Genomic DNA, 26907 nt, shown 5'->3' on the forward strand with positions numbered 1-26907 from the left:
ACTCCAACTGTTTCTGTAATGCCTGTATACCCTTTATACTTTTAAATATAAAAAACTTTTAAAACTTTTAAACAATTTGAAACAAAGCTTTGTGAAGCCAACATCAAAGCTGGTTTTTGACAAACATTACCTATCTAGTTTCTTTTATTATTATTATTATTATTTTAATATTGACTTGGTACTTAAGAATTGGTACTTTGACATCCCTACATTGCACGCACGCACGCACGCACACACACACACACACACACACACACACACACACACACACACACACACACACACACACACACACACACACACACTGACCAGATGCATATCCGCTCATTTCCCCTCTTTCAAGCCCTCTCGGGTGTAGATGATGTGTGTTGAGTGTGAACTAATTGGATTTGACTGCTCTAACATAATTTTCTCAGGCCATCTCTAGTGCAGCAGTGAGAGTATAGGGTTAAAGCTGTATGCTGATGTCATCCTTAATAGGATAATGAGATAATGAGCTGAAATATGGAAACCAAGTGGCTACGGTGCTTTCAGGGTTAGGTGGGCAGTCAGAGACACTAACAGGCCTTTGTAAATGTTCATTTTATATGGCCATCCTCAATCACCACAGCCAGGCTCCCAGAACAGCACCGTTACTATAGCAGCCCGGTTATTAATTCTGCTAATGACATAGACTAGCAAACCAGGAGAGAGAAGAGAGATCAGGAAGGGATAGAGAGGGAGGTTTATATCTGAACCGAACATACATCTTAATGTCTATAACTGTAATATATTTTTGAAAGTCTATTGTATTTTTTTATCTATTCTACTGTATTTTATTGTATAATGTATATTGATATTATTTTTATTAACACAACTTGCAACTTGTTTTTTAACCTTTCTTTCTTTGTATATGTGTGGGTGTGTGTGTGTGCATTGATGCTTTGGCAATATAGTTTGCAAAACAATCATGCCAAAAAAGTACTTTTGAAATTGAATTTGAGTGAAGGGAGTGGGACTGATAGAGAGAGAGAGAAAATTATTGAGGTATAGATGTTTTTCTGAGAGACGCTAAAAGGCACATGCTGTGCTCAGTAGGTAGTCCACCATGTGCTAATATAGCCTGTACAATTTTTTTTCTTCATGGATTCACCTGCCCACCCTTCTTATGCCCATATGGGACATATTCATATTGTGTAAACAGATGGCAAAGAAGTTGAAAGGAAGATGAGAACTGCCAACATTAGAAAAATGTTCCGAATAGAATACTGGCTTACTATTTATTGAATACTGCGTAGTAGACACTGTATACTGTCTACTATAAGTGAAACAATAGGCATTATTCCACAATTTACATTGGAGTCCAGGTATCGCCTTGGAAATAAAAACCAGTTATTTAGCTTTTTTTTATTATTATTAATTTTTTTTTTTGGCTGTCTGAGTCAAGAAAGAGATATAAAAAATAATATTATTACTTCCAGTTCATCCATCACAATGGATATGGAAGGTACAGTTGAGTGCATTACATTGTGGGATATAGTATTCTGTGCATTAAGCTCTGTTATTTACTAGTCATTTTGGCTAATGTAGTAGTTCATCCTGAGTATTCTATGCATAATGTGCACGGTATGCTTTCTGAACATAACCTTTGTCTGGGCCGTGGCAGATAAACCTCCACCCGCAGAACGCGTTACAGGGGGAACTGCAGTTAATTCCTCATTTGAAATTCCTAATTACCTCCCCTGAAGAAGCACAATCACACTAATTATTAGGCTTAATTAAGCTGCATGAAAATCACTGGGCTCTAATGAAAAATACAGATCACAGGCACACAGCAGGGCCGGCACCGTCCACGAATAATCAATGTCTGATGTGTTCAGAGAGAAGGAGAGGGAAAGGGCAAACCAGCATGGGGGGACTTGTCCTTAACGTACATCTTAAAGCTTTCTGCACGTGCCGCAGCTTCATGGCCGTTCGGTATGCCGAGAACTTTATGTTGTTCAGATCCGCTGTGAGAAAAGAGCAAGAGAGATGGAAGGAAGCAATACGAAAAAATAATTTGTCAATGAACAGCTGAGACCAGACAAGAGCAAACAGAATAAGAGGAAACACTAACTGGAAACAAGTGTTGCTGTAACATCTAAATTAACTGGCTTGATTCAAGTCAAACATATTCTTAAACATGTCTGAATCAACCCACATTAGTTTACACCAACAAAACAAATTTTCTGGGTTAGCTCCTTAAGGTAACTATTGCAGGTTTTCACTTTTTACAGTGCACACAGCAAGATCTCGGAGTAAATGTATCTGAGTTTTGCGTGTGTGTTTTCTAGTTGGTTCTAAATTTGATCCCGAATTTAATTCTAAAATCTAAGTGCAAACTTATTGATGAATCAAGCACTAGGTTTATGCAAAAATGTGTGCGGTTCTTAATTTCAATCAAATGTGTCACTTTGGTGGGGTTGAGCAGTTTATAGTCATGGCGTTGCAATTCTGAGTGTTTGGACAACCTGCGTCATATCATATTAAAATACACAGCAAATGCTCCTTATTAATTAGAAGCTGGCAAAACAATCATCTGGTTGGCCCGGCTGCCCTTGGGTTAATGAGAGAGCTGTCTACATCTCTGGGATGGGATGAAATACTGGGTTGTAATTAAAGTTCCAGGTAAAGTAATAGAGCTCAGTGTGAGTCCTTATTCTAGTTGGTGTAAGTGAGCTTGTGTGTGTCCACAATATGGTTCCCTGGTGAGAAGAAGATAGAGAAGATATACATTACAGTAAACCTAGAGCTTAATTGTGTTTCATTGCCTCACCCAAAGCTTGGTATAATTCAGTCATCTTTGGATGGTCCCAGCAGGTTGTCTGGGCCTGGTGGCTATAAACAGAGAGAGAGAACGAAATAAGAACAGTGCAGGGAAGCCAAAAATAGAACAGAAAAGAGAGAAGTGGGAGAACAGAAGAAAAATAAACATTAAAGAGATAGTTCACCCTAAAATTTAGTCATCATTTACTCACCCTCATGTTGTTCCAAACCCATATCAGTTTCATATCAGATGTTAGGCAGAATATATCAATAAAAGGTGAAGGGTGACAGAGGCTGTCAGTTCTTAACGTTCTGCCTAACATTACCTTTTGTGTTCCATGGAAGAAAGAAAGTCATACAGGTTTGGAACAACATGAGGGTGAGTAAATGATGACAGGAATTTCATTATTCAAACACAAGAGCTGTCCTATTTTCAGGACATTCAGAGAAAAGCTTGAATATTGTATAAAGCTTGACTTTATTAAACAGGAATGTAAGAGAATTTACACAGCCTTTACAAGTGTGCTGCATACCATCCTGCATGAAACAGTGCAACAACAACCACCTGTCCTCATGTCTGCCTGCACTCTCAGTGCCAGCAGCAGAGGGGAAGAGACATTAAATACAGATATCAGATTAATAAATGATCAGAATAAATAAGTGAGAGGGCCTTAAGCGGAAAGTTTGCCAGCTGTTCACTCACTCATCATTACCTGCGCTGGCATTAACACTGATTGACCAGCGACTTGAACACCTTCTGTAGAATATGTTCACCCTTTGGCCTGCTCACATGGAGATATTAAATATACAGTAGTGGGGAGAAGTGTTGCGGAGTATCAAACTAAAACTAAGTACTTTTTCAACCAAGTAATTTAATAAATAAATAACATTCCATCTACTTCAAATTAATAACTTAAGTTGAATTGCTGCCTTAAAGTTTTAAGTAAAACCAACATGGCTTTACAAATCATTTCAACCCTTTATTATACATAATAGACTAGGTGAGTTGAAATGATTTGTAAAGCCACACTGAATTTACTTAAAACTTTATGGCAGTAATTAAACGTAATTTTTTTTTTATTTTTTTTTTTAAGTTGAAGTAGATAGATTTATTTCAGTGCAATAATCAAACTCAATCTTCTAAATCATCTTCGTTCTTTGTATATGTAGCATTGAAAAGGCCAATCCATTTTAATAAATTCAGTGAATGTGAAAATGTATTTTATACATTAGGGGCTGTTCCCACAGAATGCATCCTTGTGCTAAAAAAAGCTAAAGTAGAATGCAATAGTCTCGAGATGAGTTTTTAACAGTTGAAAAACATTTTAACTGAACATGGGGTCTAATAAAAGCGGCGCTCCTGCACGAGATGCTGAAAAAACAGTAAGACGTGGCTAAAGGGTCAAAGACACCTGTCTAGTGCAAGTTTACATAGGAAAATGATTGAAAAACAGTGCAGATGGGAACGCATTGGGTTTGAACGGCCCCTTATGGTATATTCTAATATTTTTATTTAATGTATCTTTTGAAGTTTAAAGCTGTTACTGTAATTTAAATGGTTCATTCATTCAAAAACCCTCATTGTTTTTGTACCAGATAATGCAGCTCCAATTTAGTTATACATTAATATATAATTATTTATAAAAATGTTATATAGTATTTTATTTTATTTTAAGGGTTATATATTAATATATAATGATACAATTATAAAATCTATGAAAAAATATATTAATTCATCAGATAGATGAGAAGTTTGTAGCTTGCCAAGCGACAGTTTCACAGTAACATCCCCAACACTGGTGGGGAGAGTTCGATATTCTCCATCGTGGATGCCAACATCTGCTGTCCACATCCAACACTGACTGTGCTGTGATATCAATGAAACGCAGATCTGTAAATGCAACAGGTTGTGTGACAAAAGGAACACCATGGTTGAAATGTTTTCTTTTTTTAATCACAGTGCAATAATCTTCTGCACCACGGAGCAGTAATTGAGTTTGCTCTCTATATCTGATAATCTGACATGCCCATCACACAGTTTTACACTGTCTGTCTCTCTGCAGACATTCTTAGACAACTGATGATTTACGGCTGGACTTACTTGATGTAGTATGGCACTTTGTTGGGGGATATGGCACGTTCCCAAGGAATCTGTACAGAGCCTGTAGTGACAGAGTAAAAAGAGGGCAATATCAATCAGACAGACATGTCTAGCATGAAAAGCTATTTTCAAAATCTCAAATGGTACAGCTCAAGGTCTTTCAAGCATACTGCTTGCACACTGAGAGGCTATTAAACAACACCTCAAAGGTGTTTTGAATATTAGAAAGCTTTTCTCTGAAGTGGAGAGCTTTCCAAACCTATTTATGTGGGACCCTGAGGTCAAATGCTGCTGTGTTCTGATATACAAATGGTAAAAACAGAGAATTCGATAATCACTGAGGCATAGGCGATCTCAATTCTTCATTTCACCTCAGCCCAAGGAGTAGTTTACCCAAAAAATGAAAATATGTCATTATTTATTCAACCTAATGTCATTCCAAACCAGTATGACTTTCTTCTGTGGAACACAAAAGGAGATGTTAGGCAGAATGACAACCTTAGTCACCATTCACTTTTATTGTAGGGAAAAATAAGATGCAATGAATGTGAATGGTGACTGAGGTTAGCATTTTTATCTCCTTTTGTGTTCCATTGAAGAAAATAAGTCATACAGGATTGGAACAACATGAGTCACTAAATGATGACAGAATTTTCATTTTTGGGAGAACTATCCCTTTAAAATTCTGTGATCTCTCTCACCCAGTGAAATAAAGAAAATAAAGTGCAACCAAATACACCAGCATTACTGATCAACTGACAGACAGATGCAATTTGTATATGGTTTATTAAAAAATTATCAGTCGAGTAAGAATTGAACCTAAAGCAAGAAATAGTTCTCTGAGCCACAACACCTCATATTCATATAAAGCTGAAATCCTGGAACTGACCTTGCTCTGAGGTGAACTGACTGTATTGTGCATATACTATCCATTAGCTTGCTGTAGAAAGTAGTTGAAAACAGCACTAGAAAGATTCTGTGTCCTCGTTTGGCTTTGCATTGTAGCACTGATTTACAGTGATTCAGAGAGAGTCAGTTCTCTGCAAGAAATAGTTTGGAATACTTCTAAACGGGGCTAACTTTGGAGCTTTGGTCTTTTTCTCCGACACTTACAATGTTCCACAGCACTGATCTGCTGTCAGATTGACAGCAAGAGTGAATAAAGGCACGACCCAACCTGCCCACTCAAAGAACACTGATGTTGGGCAACCAAGCCCACACTGCTGCTGTTACAGCCCTGCCAGCCCCTCTCCGCTGTGCTCCATGCTCCCATCTCTGCCCTCATTCTGTTCTCAGCATCACACTCCAGTGGGGGACTGTACAGTTTCAAGTTGCCACGCTTACTGGAAAGGAAGTGCTGTGATCCGGGGCCAAAATCTCTGTGGGCATCCTGCAATTGCTTCAGACGCTCTTCAATGGACCCCTATGTGTGTTCGAGAGAGAGAAAGAGAAAAACTGTGGAAAAGGAGGAGTGAATTTCTTCTCACACTAACTTAACAAACTTCTTTGGTGTTGTAATGAGGATTAAGTTTTGCTTCAGGTGAAGTGTGTACCAGTCTGCTGCCCTCAATCAGCTTTTAAAGAATATAGGTGACAATACAGATGTGTGCTTTTAAATGAACAGAAGATAAATGTTCAGAAAAGGCTCTGTGTGGTGATAAGAAGTAAGGGTTTTGCATAAAATCACATAGGACATGTTCTTATGTCTAGGCTATTTTGTAATTGTTGGTCTAAACATGCATTAGAAGGGAGTCTTTGAAGTTTCACAGTTTTTTTCAGCATCTTACGTCATGAGCGTTGAGTTTTTAAGATGCAAGTTAAAAGAAGTATAACTTAAATTTTTTTTAAAAAAAAAACAGTCCCTGGGGTGTCATGAACCAATTTTGTTTGATGGGGCACCAGTTGCACTTACAGCTCTAGGTGAGATATGTCATGAAGAAAAAAAGCTTAAGATTCGTGGTCAAGTTTTTAACTTTAGGGCTCAGGTGAACCCGTGTTCAAATCCTGACCTAATATAAAATTAGTGTATATATATATATATATATATATATATATATATGGAAAAGAGCAGCTTTGACATTTATAACTCATTGCGTATTTGCCGGTAAAAAAGTCTCAAGTCTCAATTTTCAAGCGACATAAGAGTGGGTAGATGATGATCTCGATAGGACTAACTAAATTTAGACATTTGTATTATTGATAGACCGATATTTCGGGCAGGTCAATTAATCGGCCAATATATCAGGCAGGTCAATTAATTGGCTGATATATAGGGCAGAGCTGCGTTTCCCAAAAGCTTTGTAAGCCTAAGCAGAACGTAGAATCCATTGGCGCCAATGGGCTCTACGATCAACTTAAGCTTGCGATGCTTTTGAAAAACACAGCCCAGGCTGATTAATCGGCCGATATTTGGCCATTTTGCTATTATCAGCATCGTCTGATGACCGTGTTCCATGACCGATTAACAGAAGTGTTTACTTTCCCTTTTGTCAGTTCCAAAATCTAAACCAACAGATTTGTCAATGGACAGTCAACACTTTCTGTTTTCAAGGTTTTTTATTTTCAAGTTTATGCAAATTTGAGTAAATAAGTGTTTGTTTCACTTTAGAAATTTTGTGTACATCTGATTTGCTGCTGTTAAATTGTATTATGTTTATCTGCTTTTATATCAGCCATCCTGCTCTCTAGATATTGGTATTGGCATCAGCCATTAAAAAAACAATAGCAGTCCACGACTAAATTGTATGCATGATTTCTGCCACAGCGTTTTAGACAAATTCTTTTTTTAAACACTCTTTTTAAAATAATCATGCCACTCAATTATAAAGAAAATTATTTTGTGAAGTTGCATTCAAAAATCCACTTGGCTTAAAGGTCTGAGGGGGTACATGCCCCCCACATTCAGTTTTAATAAGCATGGAGCTGTTTGTGAATACATCAATGAGTGATTGGCCCCTTAGATGTTTGCCAAGATCAATCCAAGTCTGCTATTCTCTTCCCCAATCAGACATCTCTAGGGATGCTGGACTACCTAATTCTGTTTTATGTAAATCATTCAGAACATGTCAAAACACAGACATAAACAAAGGCCAGCAAATCCACTCAAGCATGAAATGTTTTCTTCCCATCGCTCTCTTTCTATCTGCATCTTCCCCTGTTTCTAAGGCATTTCAAAGACAACCAATCCTGTTGGGCCAGAATAGAAATAAAATGTTGCTCTGTGTAAAGGCCAACATCTGTGCTAATTAATGTAATCATCAAATGACAAACTGACATGCTGGATAAACACAAAAGGTTAGGCATTGCAAGGCAAGGATTAAACACAGCATTTATCTTGCATTAATTTATATACTGCAAAACACAGTCAGGCATGCTCACACACGCACATTTGTCCTGTGCATTTTTCATTGCATTAAGTCACACACAAACTGCAGCACACATGTAATTGAAAGTTGTTTTTCGATTACTGAATTCACACTCCCACACACCAAATATACTGCTCATTCTCGCTACATCTCTCTCTCTCTCTCTCTCTCTCTCTCTCTCTCTCTCTCTCTCTCTCTCCCTCCCTGACTCTCTTAAGCTCATCTCTCACATAAAACAAACAGATGTAATCGAAACACCCAATTTAATTTGACATCTTCTCATTTTTTTCTCGCCGGAAAGCCCTTTGTTTTCCCATGAGCATGTAGACAAAAGGCGCTCCCCATGACCGATGATAATGGAGCCATCACCGCTCCCAGCCAGGCACGACCGATGTATTACACTCCATCTCCAAAGCTCCATTTTTCATAGTCTATATGCACAAACTTAGTTGGTTGGTGCTAGCACTGAAAATGATGACCGGTGAACTGTATGGTCTCCATAGGGGTCTATTAGTGATGGTGTACAGGTATGGATGAGATGGGGTTTCTGGCATGAAGTCACTACCTGGAGAAGTTTCCATCTGTTGTTGAGGTGCTCCAGGGCTCTGGCGTTCTCCATGGACAAGTGCACGTCAGATATGGCCAGCTGGTGAGCCAAGTCATTTATGTGTTTCATTCCTTCCTTTACCTGGGCCAGCTCTTCCTTAAATAGCTACAGAAAGAGAAAAAGACATTCTTGAGACATTGGACAAAACATACCCTACAACTTTACCTGCCTAAACTTTTTAAAATAGCAATATTTCCACTTTGTTTGAAGCTATGGTCACTGGAATGTTCTTAAAGGGAAAGTTCACACAATAATAAAAAATGGTGTCATCGTTTACTCACCCTCATGTTGTTCCAAACTTGTTCCTCCTTCTGATTTCCTTTCTTTCATTAAACACAAATGGATATGTTAGGCAGAATAAAAGCTTTGATCAAAATTCACTTTCACTGCATCCTTTTTCTCTTCAATGAAAGTGAATGGTAACTGAGACTCTAAGTCCCTCAAATTTCTGCATAATTCCTTTTGTGGTACATGGAAGAAAGAAAGTCATAGGGAACAATATGGTGAGTAGACTATGACAAAATTGTCATTTTTCAGTGAACAAATTTACCATTTTGTTTGATTTTCTCTTTATTTCTTATTTTATTTTCTACTTTTTACTTTATCTTTATTTTGTTGACCATAACTCAATACTTCATAATACATTTTATATTTCCATATTTGACCTGCTATGTGTTCAACAAAGTCACATAGGATTTGCTGAGTTTTATATTAAGTAATTGTCCATATATTTTCTGTCACAACCATTATACATGGAGCCACTTTATATTAGGCGTCTTTAACTACTTCATACTTAAGCATTTATTACAATGTACTTATTACGTAACAACGCAACAACGTGTTGTTGCATTGTACTTACATTTAAAGTACCTGCATTTAATTACATCTGTAGTTACACTCTTTACCATACCCCTAATTCCAAACCTAACACAACTCCAACCCTTACCCTAAACCCTAAATCTAAACCCTAACACTAAACCTATACATACACTACCGTTCAAAAGTTTAGGGTCACTTACTCATTCTTTCTTTATTTTATTATTATGATTATATATATATATATATATATATATATATATATATATATATATATATATATATATATATATATATATTTTTTTCACATTTTGAAATAATAGTGGAATAACTATGGAATAATAGAAATGGAAATATGGAAATTATGTTATGACTAAAAAGAAATCAAAAATAAATCAAAACTGTGTTATATTTTAGCATCTTCAAAGTGGCCACAATTTGCCTATATTTAGCAGACATGTACTCTTGACATTTTCTCAACCAGCTTCTTGGGGTATCACCCTGGGATGCTTTTTAAACAGTACTGAAGTAGTTCCCATCTATATGTTGGGAACTTATTGGCTGCTTTTCTTAATTATTCGGTCCAAGTCATCCATTTCAAAAACTTTTTAAGTAAAATTTTAGTTTTGTAATGAAATAAATTAATATGTTGGCACAATTATATTTTTGTCTACAAAACTAATTTCAACCTTTTAAGCATACGCCTTCAGATCAAAACGTTTTTAAGATCATGAGAAACATTTCAGGCAAGTGACCCCAAACATTTGAACGGCAGTGTACCTCAACCTCAGTAGCAGAAAATGTGAATCTTGTGAGAATTTTGCAGAACAACATGTAGTTACACAATAAGTACATTGCATTTTATTTATTTTAATTTTAGCAAATAGTAGTTAAAGACACCCAATATTAAGAAGCTTGCAACAAAAGAGAGAATAAAAAAACTAAATGGCTACTGTATTTGTACCTGTAAGAAAATTGAATTTGTTGTTATTTTGTCAATATTGTAAGATTTTCTGTCTAGTTGGAGATGTAACTCAGTTTGAAACAATCATGTAGACTCAATTCATTGATTCATTCTTTCACTCATTAAAGTGAATGCTAAATTTATCAATATACAACAGTTAGTTCCGGTCCTCGAATCTGATTGGACGAGAGACATTCCATGAGTACTGAAGGTCTCACACCATCAACACTCGGACGCTTCATTGTGTGTATCACTCCGCTTGTGTTCGTGCTAAACTGAAGTGTATGAGCAGTGCAGATGTGTTAAGAGCTACTGTATGTGTGTCTCTTTACATGTAATTTTTTGACATTACATATATTAGCCAGCAGGTGGTGGCAAAAGATCATTGTTGTGTGGAATATGAGCCAGTTGATGAAGTGGAGTGAATCCGCATCAGTCAGTGTTTACATACAACAGCTCTACATAATCACTCATATTACTACTACACTACTAAAGCTAGGAAATAGCTTTAAACGATTTTAAACGAACAACTTCAGCATTACGGCTCATCACAGCTGAGAGACACAACAGACTGATTAATTACACAAACTCAAGGCGCTTACCTCTTACCAGACTTTCCACATTAGAGAGGACATACTGTTTAAAATGGCGGAGGACATTGCGGTTTCTATAGTGAATAACTCTTGCGCACCGGCTACCGTGAAATAGGGAGAAATACCCCCGCTAGGAAAGCTGACAGCATCTCTGCTTGGGAGTGGCATCGGGTGATCACACACGCTCCATCTCTCTCTCTCTCTCTCTCTCTCTCTCTCTCTCTCTCTCTCTCTCTCTCTCTCTCACACACACACACACACACACACACACACACACACACACACACACACGCATCTATCCTTGTTTATCCAATAACTTGGTAGAAACAGCACAAGCCATGATCCTATTTCTGAAGTGACATTTTTGAATTACTAACAAAGGCTTGGACGCATCATTTGTTTTGAACCAGCAACGGCACATTCTGATCCATCACGTAAGAAAGTAGTTCCATGCACAAATGCATTTTTTATGACTGTACTCAGTTTTCCAAAAAAATTTAAATTTACTTGTTCATTTAGCAGTACAGTAAATATTTAAGCAATATCACACTCGCAATCGTGCTATATGGCCCTAAATCAACACTGCTGTGATTGCCTACAGCACTTAGCCTGCAGCCTCGTGCCTGCAGCCGAATCACAGCAGTGCTGATGTAGGGCCATATTGCACTCTTGCTTGTGTGATATTGCTTAAATATTTACTGTATAATAAATATGACACATTATTTTTGTATCTGATGGTGTGGACCCATATTGAGTGGGAGGCAAGAAAAAAATGCACATTTATGAGAAAATGGAAGAAGCATGAGACTGCTTCCACCACTAAACATGCTGAACAGATGCATCCAAAATCATTTCTTCCATGAATGCATAAACTTTTTATTTATTTATTTCAGTTCTGTAGCCTGCGGTACTCAAGAACGTGTGAGAGGTCAACTCCAGTGCATTCTGGGACAGCAGGAGCTCTGATCTTATGGCCTGTTCACACTCTTGACATGCAGCCAGGAAAACTAATGAAAAGCTGGAAGCCTGCATGACATGCCATGTGCTTGCCGGTTCTGAAAGCAGGAGAAGTATTCATGAATGCTCCACCTCCTGTCAGTGCAGAGCTTGAACATGTCAGTTCACTTGAGTTCTGCATCAGCCTCAGTTCAAATCTGCTTAGCACTCTGCATCAGTGTAGAGCTTTGGGCATACCATTTTTTGACACCACAGCTACATTGATACTGATTGACAAATATCATGTCTGGCTAAAACTCTAAATAGAACTGTGCCATTCACAAAAAGGCACAATCTTATTCCATAATTAGAATTATTGTATTATAACAAATATATGTATACACCACTAGAAAAACAGGAAAAGTATTTACAGAGCTAAGGAAATGTGCTTGTTTGTGTTTGTGGGAACCTGAAAGCCAGAATAGAATATCAGCCTGAGTTCACTGATCCACAGTAAACAGATACCTACCAAACAGTTCTGTATCTATAATAACATTGCTTATCTCCACGGAAACAACCATGATCTTATCGTCAATAAAAAGCCCTCCTGTAGCTCTGTGGGAGTCTAGGGCTGAACAATGTCAATGGTAGATTATAAGGGGACTTGTTAGGGAGATATGGTTTTTGCTCAACTCTTCAAAACAGCACAGCTGATTGAATGATAACATATTCAGACATCTTTTTATGTGTTACTGTTATAGCACTAACCTCTCTGCTCAATCACAGGTAAATTACTGTGTGTCAGTAAAAAAAAAGGGCAAAACTAATAGCAACATACAGCAGACTAAACTGTACTGTATCAGAAATTCATAAAACACATGGAGTGAATACAGCAGAGATTCGGAAAGCAATTGGAGGTCCACACAAAAGAAGGGGTCAAACCTGGCTGAGAGAAAGGCACATTTTAAACACTGAAAATGGAAAAAATAATAAACCCAACAATCCATCCGATTATTCAATTATATTCACATTCAAGAGCAAGTCACATCAGATGTTCGTCACAGTACAATTATTTTAAAGGCTGAAAAATCAGTTGCTTAAACCCTGCATGAGAATGAACTGAGAGAAAAGGCTAGGATTTCTACACCATTAAAATACGATGCACTGTGGACATTCCCTTTGGAATTTGGCTGAAAATCTTAGAATAAGAAATTGACGAGGTGTGAGGTCTACAAACAAATCAATTTTGTGAATTCACAAAAAAAAAAAAAAAAAAAAAAAAAAAAAAAAAATCAAGACTATTCATGCAGAATTCTCTAAAAAATAAATAAAGTCCATGAGAACGCATTATTAAACACATATATTAAATGACATTTATGACGTAAATACAAAAGAAGCTCACCAAACCAGAAACAGAACCTGACACCTTAGCGCCAATAAATAGTAACACAAGCATAGTGTCGAGCATATCTTTGTCTATTATAGTAGCACTAAAGTAAATTGGGTAAATATATCAGGGAGTCTCGGCAGACAGCCATTCTTGCACAAAAGTCAAATCCAGTTTTTCTTTTCCTAAAAATTCCCACCAGTGCTCTTCCATTCAGATACAAGATTTAACACTGCACCACTGCAGCTTTGGTGTTGCTTTTACCAAAACTAGATCAAACTTAAAGTTGAAGTGTGTCATTTTTTCATTTTATAATACTTTCACCTATCCCTCTTTAATATGTGCCAACTATAAATAAGCCATTTGTAGGTTGATTATCCTGAAAAGTGTAAACACTGTGTCTCTGTGATGCTATCAAAACATTGTGTAAATATCTATGTGTCTGACCAATTTCTTTGTATGGAAAAAAGACGCAATGAAAGTGAATGGTGACTGAGGCCAAAATTCTGCCCACAATTTCCTTTTTGTGTTTTACAGAATAAAGAAAGTCATAGGTGTTTTGTAACAACACGAGAGTGACAGACTTCTCAATTCTGGGTGAATTATCCCTAAACACATTCACTAGCAGTCAAAAATATGGACTCTTTCTTTATTTTAAATTTTTTCACAAATCAAAATTTTTGTTTGTTATTTTAAGCAATTACGCATAAACCTTTAGAAAAAAAAGTTGTTAAGATAATAAGAAACATAAATTAATTGTGGCCAAACTTTTGACTCATCGTCAAAGTGACCCATTTCACATAGTACCTTAGTAGCGTCTATATGGTCTTGCAGAGAATCAATGAACAGGTCTCCCACAGGCTCCCAGGCGTCCCTCACTCCTTCTGCCTGCTCTAGAGCCACAGCCAGCTCCTCCATGGCGGCCTGGATCTGCAGCAGCCTCTCCAGGGTTCGCTCCATGTGCCGGTGTCTGTCCACGCAGCGTGCCGTCAGTTTCTCCCACAGGTCACTGGCAACGTTGGCCTGCTTCCACACGGAGCGACTAACATTCATCATTCGCCTCCGAGGAGAAACCTCTGTGATAGAAGAAAGTGAAGAGAGAAGAAGAGAGGAGAGCTGTGAGCTAACCGAGTGAAAACAACAGCTCTGATACATAATTTATTTTTTCCATATGACATAGATACACTCATGATGACATGTGGATGCTCAATTAGGTTGATGGTTTATCAGAGATGTTTGTTTGTTTTTTTCATCAAACAATGTAATGTATGTGCACCTGTGCTGGTTTAATGTGTCAAAGTAAACTACATGGCCAAAGTGTGTGGTCACCTAAACACCACACCCCTACGTGCATGTTGAACATTTATTTTCAAAACCATAGGCATTTATAGGGAGTTGCTGCTACACTAGAAGGCTGTACACTACTGTAGCTGTTGGAACATGGCTGTGGTGATTAACTCCCATTCAGACACAAACGCATCAGTGAGGTCAGGCAGTCGTCGTTCCAATTTATCCCAACGGTATTTAATGGGATTCAGGTTTGGGCTTTGTGTAAGCCAGTCAAGTTCTTCTAAACCAGACTCAGTAAATCATTTTACTGGCATCCTATGACAGTACCATATTGAAAAGGTCAATTATCTTTTTGGTACACCCATTCTATTGAAAAAGGAGATTGATTTTATCCACTTGTTAGTAATGGGTGTAGCTGAAATTAACAAACCTGTTAATTAGAAGGGGGTGTCTACATACTTTTGGTCATGTAGTGTATCTAAAATGTTCATGTATTAGGGAACCGACCTTTGCCATCAGGCAACGTCTCCTCAGGCTCCTGGAAAGGGTGTTGTGCCAGGAAGGTCTGAGCAGACTCCAACACTGAGTAGATGTATGGCCCTCTGGATTTGACATCCTCCATGAAAGCCTGCAAAGGCAAAGCAGATGTTAATGAATCCCTCATGCCGACATGATCAAACATCAAACACAAACAGACTATTACAAGAAAGCACCCTCACTGACATACAAAACTAAGTTCAGGCATGAAACTTTGAATGGCGCAAGCTGATAGGTCCTTTAAACTTGTCTGTTAGCTAATCAGCTTGCTTGTGGTATGTCAAGCCAACTGACTAACATGGAGTAAGCTGATAGGGTTTTTGACGTTCAATATGGTAGCCAATCAACTTGCCTAGCACTTATTTTTGTTCAGTTTGCCAGTTTCACTGCAGCACTCTGCAAGAGTTTTCTCTGAAACCCTCCACCTCCCCAGTTGCACTTGTCTAGATCTGCTACATGACGATTGTATTTATGTTTAATTGTGCAGCAGCATGTCATACATGCTTGATGCAGCATGTCTTGTATTTTTCTAACTGTGCAGCAGCATAACACATGCTAACTCCATAAGTCTCCGTACTTGCTCTGCAGCAGCGGCGTAGCAGATCTAGTTCACCAAGACCAATATTTTATCGATATGTCATCCCCACATTAACATGCTAAATCTTTCTGAGAGTTGTCATGACTGAAACTAGCTCATACACACTGTATGGAGGTCCAAAAAAATCCATCAACCCCTGAGATGCTATGTACCCAAATGACCATTGACTGAACCCATTTTTCCAGCTTTACTTGGGTAGGTATTTAAAGATTATTGGTAACACTTTACAAAAAGGTTGTATTTGTTAACATTAGTCAATGCAATATCTAGCATGAACGAGTGGTGAACAACGCATTTACAGTATTTGCTAATAATAGTTAATGTTTATTTCTACATTTTATATTAAAAGTTGTATTTGTTATCATTTGTTAATGTATTATGAACTGAACATGAATGACACTAAAAATATTTAAGAATATTCTAAATAAATTTGAATTTACCTCATTAAATTGTGAACTATGAATACTTTTTTACTTCTAGGCACCAATAAAAACCAATTTGGCTGTTTCTAATGCAGTGATATACAGCTCAAATCAGACATAAGCTACTCATGTATCCATCATGGGGTAAATTCCCTACTCCCAGCATCAACCTCCAGTCTTTCCACTAATCCCTAATAGTTACTAAGGCGACAACTTCATTCATTCATCCTGCCATTTTAAATCTAAGGGTAATGTTACCCACTCCTCCTAAAATCATTTATTTGAATGATCCAACAGTTTAATCCTCTTACAGCATGAAGAGATTACTGTTTATTTTTTCTCCTACTATATAAAACCACAGGAATTGCCCCATGCTATTTTGCATGCAGGTTGCATGCATACGGATGCTCAGCCCCCTATATGGCAGCACAGCCATATCTCGAATCACCCCAGTAACATTTAGCATGCCCTCAAAATCCAAGTAGGTAACTAGGTATAGCTGCAGGCCGGAGATCTCCAAAAGAAGGTGGGGTTACTCCAAAAGGGAGTTGCGCCAACTCAAAAAGGGGGCATCACATTCCACACGTGGTTAGGGTTAGGGGCTCCCTATATCTTTGCTGGCAGTTTGGAGCTCTGCCTACAGCTTTATTTTTATCCAGCTGTGGCTCCACAGCACCTGCACTTTCATGGCAAAAGCGCTATGGCTGCAGTCTCTGTGTGGAAGTTGGGGCGGAGTAAGTTTTCAACCAGCAGCATTCGAGGATGGTTGTTTACACAACAGAAGTTATCTGTTTGTTTGGTGAAGTTGTTTACTCACTAACTGTTTTATGTTAATGTTTTGGCTGCTTATATTTGTTGTCATGCTTTAATGAGTCGAACATTCCCTGGGGATATAGTGTACAGAGGTTTGCCGGTAAAACTGTAACAAGTTTACAGATATTAATGAGTTTTTCCTTCTTTTAAAGTACCCTAGATATACGGATTCAGAACAACTAGTCACAGCAATGCACACGTTTAAATGATACTGGACATTTTAAAACAGTTCTCCATGAATGTACTCTATGCTTATTTCAAGCTGTCTGTAAGTGCTGATTTATAATTATTGCACAGTATTTCACTAATAAACAGATTCACTCGTTTCTTTTGGAATGCGGAAGTAGACTATAGTGAGGTAAACTTCCATAAAGGTACATGGGGACCATAGGAAATATAATTTTTGCGTACCCATCTGCTCCAACAGCAAAAAAAAATACACTATTATATTTCTATTATTTTCAAAAAGAGAAGAAAATAGAGAGAGAGACGGATTACGACAGATGAGTGAAAGATATTTCTCAGCTGTATTAGAAACCCCATCGAAGCAGTGTTGACTAGCTTTTTTTAATGAATGCCAGTGGTAGTAAAATACAAAGTGTAATGTTTTAATTATACAGTACATATATATATATATATATATATATATATATATATATATATATATATATATATATATATATATATCATTTTATTTTTATTTACACCATTAAATTAAGGCAGAAATGCATCTATGCATCTATGAAAAGGGTCCATTGACAGGCAGCTGGAAATAAGAGGCCTCTCGGGGTGTTTCCATGGAAAGTATGCCCTCTTGCCTATGCCTCGCTATTTCTTGAAATAACTGAAGCTTGCAATGTTTTCATTCCACTGTAAAACTTTAATAGTCTTCATACTGAAGAGGTCTGCCTTGGGCTGAGCGAACTAAAATAAAGACTTATCATATATGTATCAATAATACATTTGTAGAAAAAGCTGCAAGAAATGATTATGTTTCAGTCTTGTGATGTCTTTATTTCCCAAACTGAGTACTTAAACATATTGGTCGTATCCACTCAGTGATCAAAGTCTCAGAGGAAACCATTTTAATTTCAATCTAGAGCAGTGCTAGGGTGAGCTTCCATATGTGTACAGTTTTTACACCTGAACACATGCACAAACTATACAAATCTTTCAACAAACTCGTATATATACAGACACATTCAAATGAGCACAAACAGAGAAAAAAACCAGCCTGGTATCAAAACACAGAGGGAGAAATCCACTTATGATCCATAATTTAAATTTCTTAAAACACTGTAATTGTCTGCAGAGTAGCATATGTTCTCTGCTTTGTCAGAAGTTTTAGGGCAATGTGGCACAATGGGAATGCCAACATCTTAGATTTTAAAGGTGAACTGAAGGACAAGAGGACAATATGTGACTGATAGGAGTGATGCGTTGGTTTTGTGTGTGTGTGTGTGTGTGTGTGTGTGTGTGTGTGTGTGTGTGTTTAGGGTGGTGGTGCATGAATCTGCAAAGATATGTGTGCAAATTACATCAAGAGTAGCAAAGGGGAGCATAGAGGGATTGAATGAAGGATAAAGAAACCATGAGATATAAGACTGTTCATTGGGAGGATAATTTCACAGTGTGTCAGTCTAGAAGGAAGATCTTGCTATCTCTCTCATATTTCTTTCTTTTTCAACCTTCTTTCTCCCTCTCTCCTCAGCTGACAGCACTGAAAATTGGTGCTAAGATGGAAACAGCATCCTGCAGTAGTACTGTACTAATAACAAGGTGTGTGTTCATCTGGGAGTGTGTTTGTGTTGGTGTATTGGGGAAAAAGAACGTGTTTGAATCCAGAACATATTGTGTAAGCACAAGAAAGTGTTAAATATTAATCTGAGGAAAATTTTGTGAACATAAAAGGAGTCACATCTTAAACCATTTATTTGTGTATGTACGCATCTTCTGGTGCCACTATTCTCTTTGTTCTATTTTTGGTGATCTAACAGGCCACTTTGTGGGCTTTGAACAGAGGAGGTTTAGATTTCTAATTAACATGTTCCATTAAAGTCTAAAGTCTACAGGTGGCCTGGCTCAAACCTTTAATGTCATTCTTTCTGAACTCCTGCTGCCATGCGGCAGTCGTAAAGGAACATTTCACCCAAAAATAATTCTCTCATCATTTATTCATCATCATGCCATTTCAAACTCGAATGACTTTCTTTCTTCTGCAAAATACAAAGATTTTTTGATTGTGATGGATGTGTTTACATCTCTGTAATACAAGTCAATGGTGTCCAAAACTTTCCAGCTTCAAAAAGGACATAAAGGCAGCACAAAAGTAAACCATATGACTGGAGTGGTTTAATCCATGTCTTCTGAAGAAACACGATAGCTTTGTGTGAGAAACTGACCAAAATTTTTGTCCTAATTCACCAAAAATCGTATTCACTTCTGCCCAGCTCTTCTATGCACGTTCATGAGCGAAGCTTGTTCAAACGTCCTCACAATTGATCCATGCACATTCGCATGTTCTCGGGAAAATACTAGCTTTCATACTACCTTTATGTCCTTTTTGGAGCTTGAACATTTTGGACCACATTGACCTGCATTGTATGGATAAAAACACCTACTACATTCTTCAGAAAAGCTTGGTTTGTGTTCCACAGAAGAACGAAAGCCATACGAGTTTGAGATGGCATTAGGATGACTAAATGATCAGACAATTATACTTTTTTAGTGAACTATCCCTTTAAGTGTTAAAAAAAAAGTGTGAGGAGAGACAGCATGAGTGAGTGTTTGCATGATCGTGTGTGTTAAGCAAACCTGGTTGAACTCCCGCTGGTGCTGCACTGCTCCGACATCACCACCGATAGGCAGCTGCTCGGACAACTCCTCGTCTTTAGCTGTTAGCCATTCAATGATCTCCTGCAGAGACAGCTGGAGCTTCCCGCTGTTGTCTGAAAAGGCCTCCAGCCGTACCCTGCCAGCACAGCAAACGACAGCCCATCACAGGGCACGAACACGTGGTTAAAGACAGCACACCCCTGAGATCACAGTTCTAAAGACCCTTCATATGAGCTTCAGGACACACTCGTACAGTTACCCTGCCACCAAAAATTCCTTTTTAATTCAATTTTATTGATAGTGAATACAAACAGAATGACAAGAAATAACAAGAAGTGGGTGGAAAGAGGAATACGGCATGACAGAGGCTGGATTCGAACCTCTTTCTCCCACATTAGGTGAGCTTAAAACCAGCCAAAGCTGGTCTTAGCTGGCCACGCAGGATGGTCAATTGGCTGGTTTTAGAGGGGTTTGGGGCACTTTTTGAGCTGGCTTCTCAACTAAACCAGCTCAGCACTAGCTTGGCCGGGCTGAATTACCAGCTCAAACCAGCTAACACCAGCCAACCATCTTAGTCTGTTTTTAATTCTCTCTTTTTTTTTCTTTTTTTTTTTTAGCAGGGACACTAAAATAGCAAACATTTCAATATAGTATTATAGATGTTTTACCAATGCTAGATTTTTAGAAGGTCTCTTAAAAGAGTAAAATGGATTTTTCACAGCTCAGATTTTTCCTTGTCTGATGCTTTCCTCATGCAATGGCAGGCTAGTTGCTAGTAAAAGAGCTTGGGACTGGGTGTTCTTTTGATGCCATCAGCCAGTCAGCATTGTCAGATGTTATTTGAGCCCCCAGAGTGGTTAGTCACATGGCATTTACAGCTCAAAAATCTGTGCTGTGAAAAGTACTGAGTGCTCATCAGCAAAGATGTCAGGATGCAGGTTGCGTACTTCCAGGAGCAACTGCCATTGAGATAATTAGGAATGCTAATGGAAGCTCTCGCCAGATATTATAGACCTCCTTGACGGCTCCAACTTGCCACTAGTTTTAACTCAGGCATGCCAGGAGAGGACTAATGCATAGCGAAGGCCATCATACAAAAAGGACATTACATGATGTCTCTGCATGTAATGAAACAGGAAAGCGCGTCTCAACACATTGCCCTGCATTTTGTTTATAGAGTAACTCATGGAACGAAATCTTATTTGTTTGGAGGAATCACATTTTCACAAGACTATAAATAAAATATAAAGTGAGTCATTTAGCCACCTGCCCACATGGGCTAGAATTGTTTTGGAGTCAGGCGGGTTTTGTCCGCATCACATCTGAGGCTGCACAGAGAGGGAGGATTTGGAGAGAAGAGCCTTGTGTTTCAATTACCCTCAGTGTACCAGCATGAAGCAGACACTCACAACTATATTATTTCCAGCTAGAAACTCTAGAGCATTGTCAAAACCCAGGGAATAAGAGGGGAAAATAACAGCTGAGAAACAGAGATAAAGGAAAAGCGAGAATTATATAGTGAATAGCAACAATATTCAGACAAATAATCAATTGTCTTATTTTACTAAATTACAAATCCTTTAGTGAAATATTGATATTTTAAAGTGCTGACATTCAAAATGTATTATTTTAAAGGAATAGTTCACCCAGAAATGAAAATTCTCTCATTATTCACTTACCCTGATGCCATCCCAGATGTGTATGACTGTCTTTCTTCAGGAGAACACAGATGAGGATTTGAAAAAGAAGATAGAGCTCTGTCAGGTCGTTATAATGGAAGTACAGGGGTGCCAGCACTTTGACGGTCCAAAAGTCACATTTAGGCAGCATAAAAGTAATCCATGCGACTCCAGTCGATCAATGAAGCAAATCAATACGTTCGTGTAAAAAATAAATAGATAATTAAAACGTCTAAACGAGCGCTTCCTGCCAGCAGCTGATGCAAAGCGTAACGTAAGTGTGTTGGCAAGTTCATGCGACAATTTGGAAGTGATGCTTATTTACAACAGAAGAACAAACTTCATGCAAGAGTTTGAACATGTCAAACAGCATCAGACCCCTGGATGGAAGTGCTGATTTAAAGTTAAAAATGTGTAAATTATTGACTTGTTTCTTACATAAACCTATCAATTTGCTTCAGAAGTCATTCATTGATCGACTGGAGTCGAATGGACTACTTTATTGCTGCCTAAATGTGACTTTTGGACCGTCAAAGTGCTGTCACCCATGTACTTCCATTATAAGGACCTGACAGAGCTCTATCTTCTTCTAAAAATCTTCATTTGTGTTCTGCTGAAGAAAGACAGTCATACACATCTGGGATGGCATCAAGGTAAGTGAATAATGAGACAATTTTCACTTTTGGGCAAACTATTCCTTTAAGGTGACATTGTTTTTTGCAAGAAAAAAAAAAATTGAATAATTGTAATACACTGCATGCATGAGTATTCAATCCCCACATTGCATTTGGAACAATAAAACAATGCATTCTGAAGAGGATCCTAAGGCCAGAAACATACTTCGCAAGTATGCAAACGCAGACCCGAGCACTTGGCCAACACATTGGCAATGTGTGATCCAGTTGAACATACTAACTGCGGTAACAAACCTCAGTACTCAAGGGGGTGATAGAGTTAACTTTAAAAGTTTGTATCATAAAACCAGATGAGTTATCCACATTTTTCCTGGATGCGGAAGTGTTGAACGATTCATAATGGAAGCCTGTTTTCATTTTCCGGTCTCCAGTGTTTTCCCTCGCATCAGCATAAATGTTTTTAATGGATGAGGTGAACAGAAAACAGTCGAGCGGCAATTAGAATCATCATGGCGCTGCCCAATGGATGCTCAGGAAAACTGTGGATTATCCAGGCAAGTTTCTATAAATATACTGATTTTAATTTACTAGCTCAGCAATATTCTCTTCAAACTGTTGCTCCGCCATGACAGTTGTTGACTTGAAAGAAAAAAACTCACCACAGAAGCAGCAGTTCACATTAATGTCTGCAATAGCAGCCCTTGTGGCAATGTAGAGAATGCAACGCACACTTGCGTTGTGTTTTGAATTGTGATCTGACACCTTTTGGAACACAACAATGCACGAAATCGAGCTTAAGTAGCTAGAAGCGTCTGCATTCACATACTTGCGTAGAGTATGTTTGGACCTAAATGCAACGTTGACCTCTATAAGTAATTTTTCAGGTTTCATTTCTTCAAATTCTAGGCAGATTTGCTCCAGGTCTTTTAGGTTAGTTGAATGACACTTGTGCACTACAATTTGATGAGGCAATTAAAAATCTGGTCTTCCTTCTATTTTAACATGATGCCCAATCCCTGCTGGTATAAAGCAGTCTCACAGCATGATGCTACCACCACCATTATTGCATGTATTGTGCTGTTTGAGGTGTGGGCACTGTTAGATTTGAAGAAAAGCACTAAGCCCCAATATAGTCTCATGACAATTCCTGTGAGATGGTGAAATATAAGATATCATACAACTTGGTTTGAACAGGTACAATTTTTACATAGAGACCAACCAATTAACAAAAATAATGTCAAAGCGATATAATACAGGCATCAAATTTTAGCTAGCCTCCGATCCAAAACTTTATTTGAAAAAAAATATTTTTGGGTTACTCATTCCATATTTACTTATGCAATACACATTACTTTGTCAAAAACCTGTAATGCGTTTACCTCGTCTCGTTTCAAACCCTGATGTTTTCTTTTCTTCTGTGATACTCAAAAGTTATTTTTCTTTTAAAATCATGATATGGTTAAAGTCTTGGTAAAGCATTACACTTTATGGTTAGGTTTAGGTTAAGTTTTGGGGTTTGGGTTAAGGGTTCAACTTTGAACAAATTTTAAGAATGTTTATTCAAAACCCAGACTTTTCTCTTTCTTCTGCCCTACACTGTATGTCACTTTGGATAAAGAGTCTCCTAAGTGACAAATAAAAAGAAAGCAATAATTGTTGGCATTTCCGATTCTTCTCTCACAAGTCTCCTTCTGGTTCATGAAGACTGTTTTGAGGGGTGACATTTTTTTGTCTGTCTGGGTGGTTTAATGTAGCTTCCACTTACTGATAATTAAACCAACAGTGCCCACATGGGACATCTGAACACTAATGCGCTTGTTATTTTAATCATTAGTAGGTAGAGGCCAATTGTCAGGGAACTGTGTCCTTGTTAGCACAAACATGTGCCATCTGTGTAAATTTAGAAATTCTGCGAAACGGGAAGTAAATATTTAATCAGGAAAGCATTTTCTTATTTTTGTTAAGAGCATAAAAATGTCACATCAAAATAATTAATCTGGAGTTTTAGAGCTTGAAAATAAAAATAGCACACAGAACAAAATTATAATGTGTGATTTACTGTATATACATCAAATTCTCAGTAAATGAGAAAGCTGTTTTTTATACATAGTATAATTTGAAAGTGAGATGCAGGGGATGTGAGAGAGTGAGATAAAGAGAAGAGAAGACAAACAGGAGACCACATTCACCTGTCTGGATGTCTATTCTATTGGAGAGGGGTGGTCACGGTGCTCTCTATAATGATGTGTTATTAGACTCAGTAAAGGTAGCCAGGCAGCAGACATTTCATTAGCGAGCCTGTGTGATCTATAGTTGCCTGAAGGCTACTTCATCATACAGACAGGAACGCAAATAAGCACACACACCTCCATCAGTGCGTGGCGGATAAATAATCACACATACAAACATAAAAGAACTAAACCTGGTGAAAATGCTGAACAACCAGCTGCTAATATCAAAGGGTCACATCGCAAGCTGATTCTTGCACTATTCACCTTGAAGATCAAATGAAGCTGGTGTCTGTGTGAGTTTAATGAGTTCATGTAGCATTTCCACTTTGTGGTGATAGCTCAGCTTATTTAGAAATGGAACAGAGGAGTTCTTAAAAAAAGGCCTTTTGTCACACTGCTAGCCTTCAGTTATAAGCGGCACACACTGCTTTTGATACTCTATTACAGGTATGTGTGTGTTTCTTTAAGCATGGCAAAGCAAATAGAGCTTTGTAACTGGTAGTGTGTTACATGTATTTGTGCAAGCACTGGTACAGTATAAATAGTCAACAAACATTACAATAATGTTAATAGGGTTGTTGTCGCTCGCAACGCCAAGGTCATGGGTTCAATCACAAGGAAAACACTACTGTAGAGTACAGAAGGGCCCAAAACACTGAGCACATTGTGAATCTGGAAATGTTTTCATTAAAAAACACTTAAAATAAAGAATATATATTTAGGATTTTGTACTATGTACAGTAAGCACATTTATGACACTGAGCATGTTAACCCATTTGTACAAAAACTAAAGGTTCCTTGCTTCAACTGAATCACACAAGATGCTCTTTGGAACATTTTCAAATCATGCTGGGTTAACATATTTCATCAAGTTTTTCATAAAATGTGTGGAGTTCATGCCAGCTTGAGTGCATGCTGTCATTAAAGCAAAAGGGGAACGTATATAACAAATACTAAGAAATTATTTTTCACTTTTTTCACTAAAATTGTTATGCTGATCATTTGCAATTAAAATTTTGTATACAGTTATTCTCTCAATATTTATGCTATCTCAATCTCGTATGACTTTCTTCTGTGAAACACAAAATGTTTTCGATGGAGATAATGCAAGTCAATGGGGTATGAACACTTTTAAGCTCCGAGGCAGCATAAGGGTAATCCATACAACTCAAGTCATTTAATCCATGTCTTCTGAAGAGATACGATCGGTTTTGGGTGAGAAACAGACCAATGTGTAACTCCTTTTTTTTATATATATATATATATAAATCTTGAAATCTGCAGGCTCCTTTCCGCAATCAAAAGTTTTGGACCACATTGACTTGCATTGTATGGGTGAAAACATCATATCTCCAACAAAATATCTTTGTTTGTGTTCCATAGAAGAAAGAAAGTCATATAAGTTTTAGATTGCATAATGGTGAGTAAATAATGAGAGAATTATCATTTTTGGGTGAACTATTTCTTTAAATACTAAGAAAAATGCTTAATACTGTAGTAGCATTTTCTCAGACTTTTGGACCCCACTGTATATCTTGTACACACTTTAAGTTGCTTTGTATAAAAGCATTTGCTAAATGAATAAGTATAAATTTAAACAGTCAGAGAAAGAGTGGCACTTTGCACATATATGGGCATGTACTATTACTGTTACTACAACCATTCATGGACGTACGCATAATTTCCTTTCTCCCCTTGTTAGAATCGGCTTCTCTCAGTGAGTTGATTCAATCGGAGTAGTTAATGCATCCAGTGCAGTAAGAACATGGGACACATCTGCCCTTTATGTTCCCCTGGGGTATGATCTGTCCTTTACAGTGCTTTACCCCTGCTACCAATTCACTGATTCACAGCAAGAGTGTTCCACCCCACACCTGAGGAATGTTGAGCAATGCACACCATCTCTTTGCCACATTCACCATCACAGATACAGACATTACATCCAGCACAGCCCTCTGGATTTCTCCAATCTCTCTGAATTCTCAGACTTAAACCATCAGTCATTTCATATCTCTCTGAGGCTTTTAGGGATGCCTCCAAAAGCCACAAATCAAACAATACTTCAGCCAGACAAGCATCCAAATCCCATGGTCCACTTTACAGAGGAGGAAAAACAAACAGCACTTTCCTCAAATACTGTATACTTTGAAATCCTACGACTTTTTCTTTTAAGCATTAGAGGCTCAAATCGCATGTTTTTTGCTGTAAGGACAATTAGGTATGTTAGATAAACTAGCATCTAACATAAAATAAATCTAGTATGAAAAGTAGTTTTGACCGTAACTGTATAATGTCATAATTTTGACAAAAGTGG

General features: G+C 37.7%; 1 pseudogene; it reads right to left on the minus strand.

The window, feature by feature from the left end:
* Positions 1-26907, minus strand: part of LOC127412666 (dystrophin-related protein 2-like) — a 222590-nt pseudogene that overhangs the window by 48336 nt on the left and 147347 nt on the right.

Source organism: Myxocyprinus asiaticus, chromosome 22 (assembly GCF_019703515.2).
Source record: "Myxocyprinus asiaticus isolate MX2 ecotype Aquarium Trade chromosome 22, UBuf_Myxa_2, whole genome shotgun sequence".
Classification (NCBI taxonomy): domain Eukaryota; kingdom Metazoa; phylum Chordata; class Actinopteri; order Cypriniformes; family Catostomidae; genus Myxocyprinus; species Myxocyprinus asiaticus.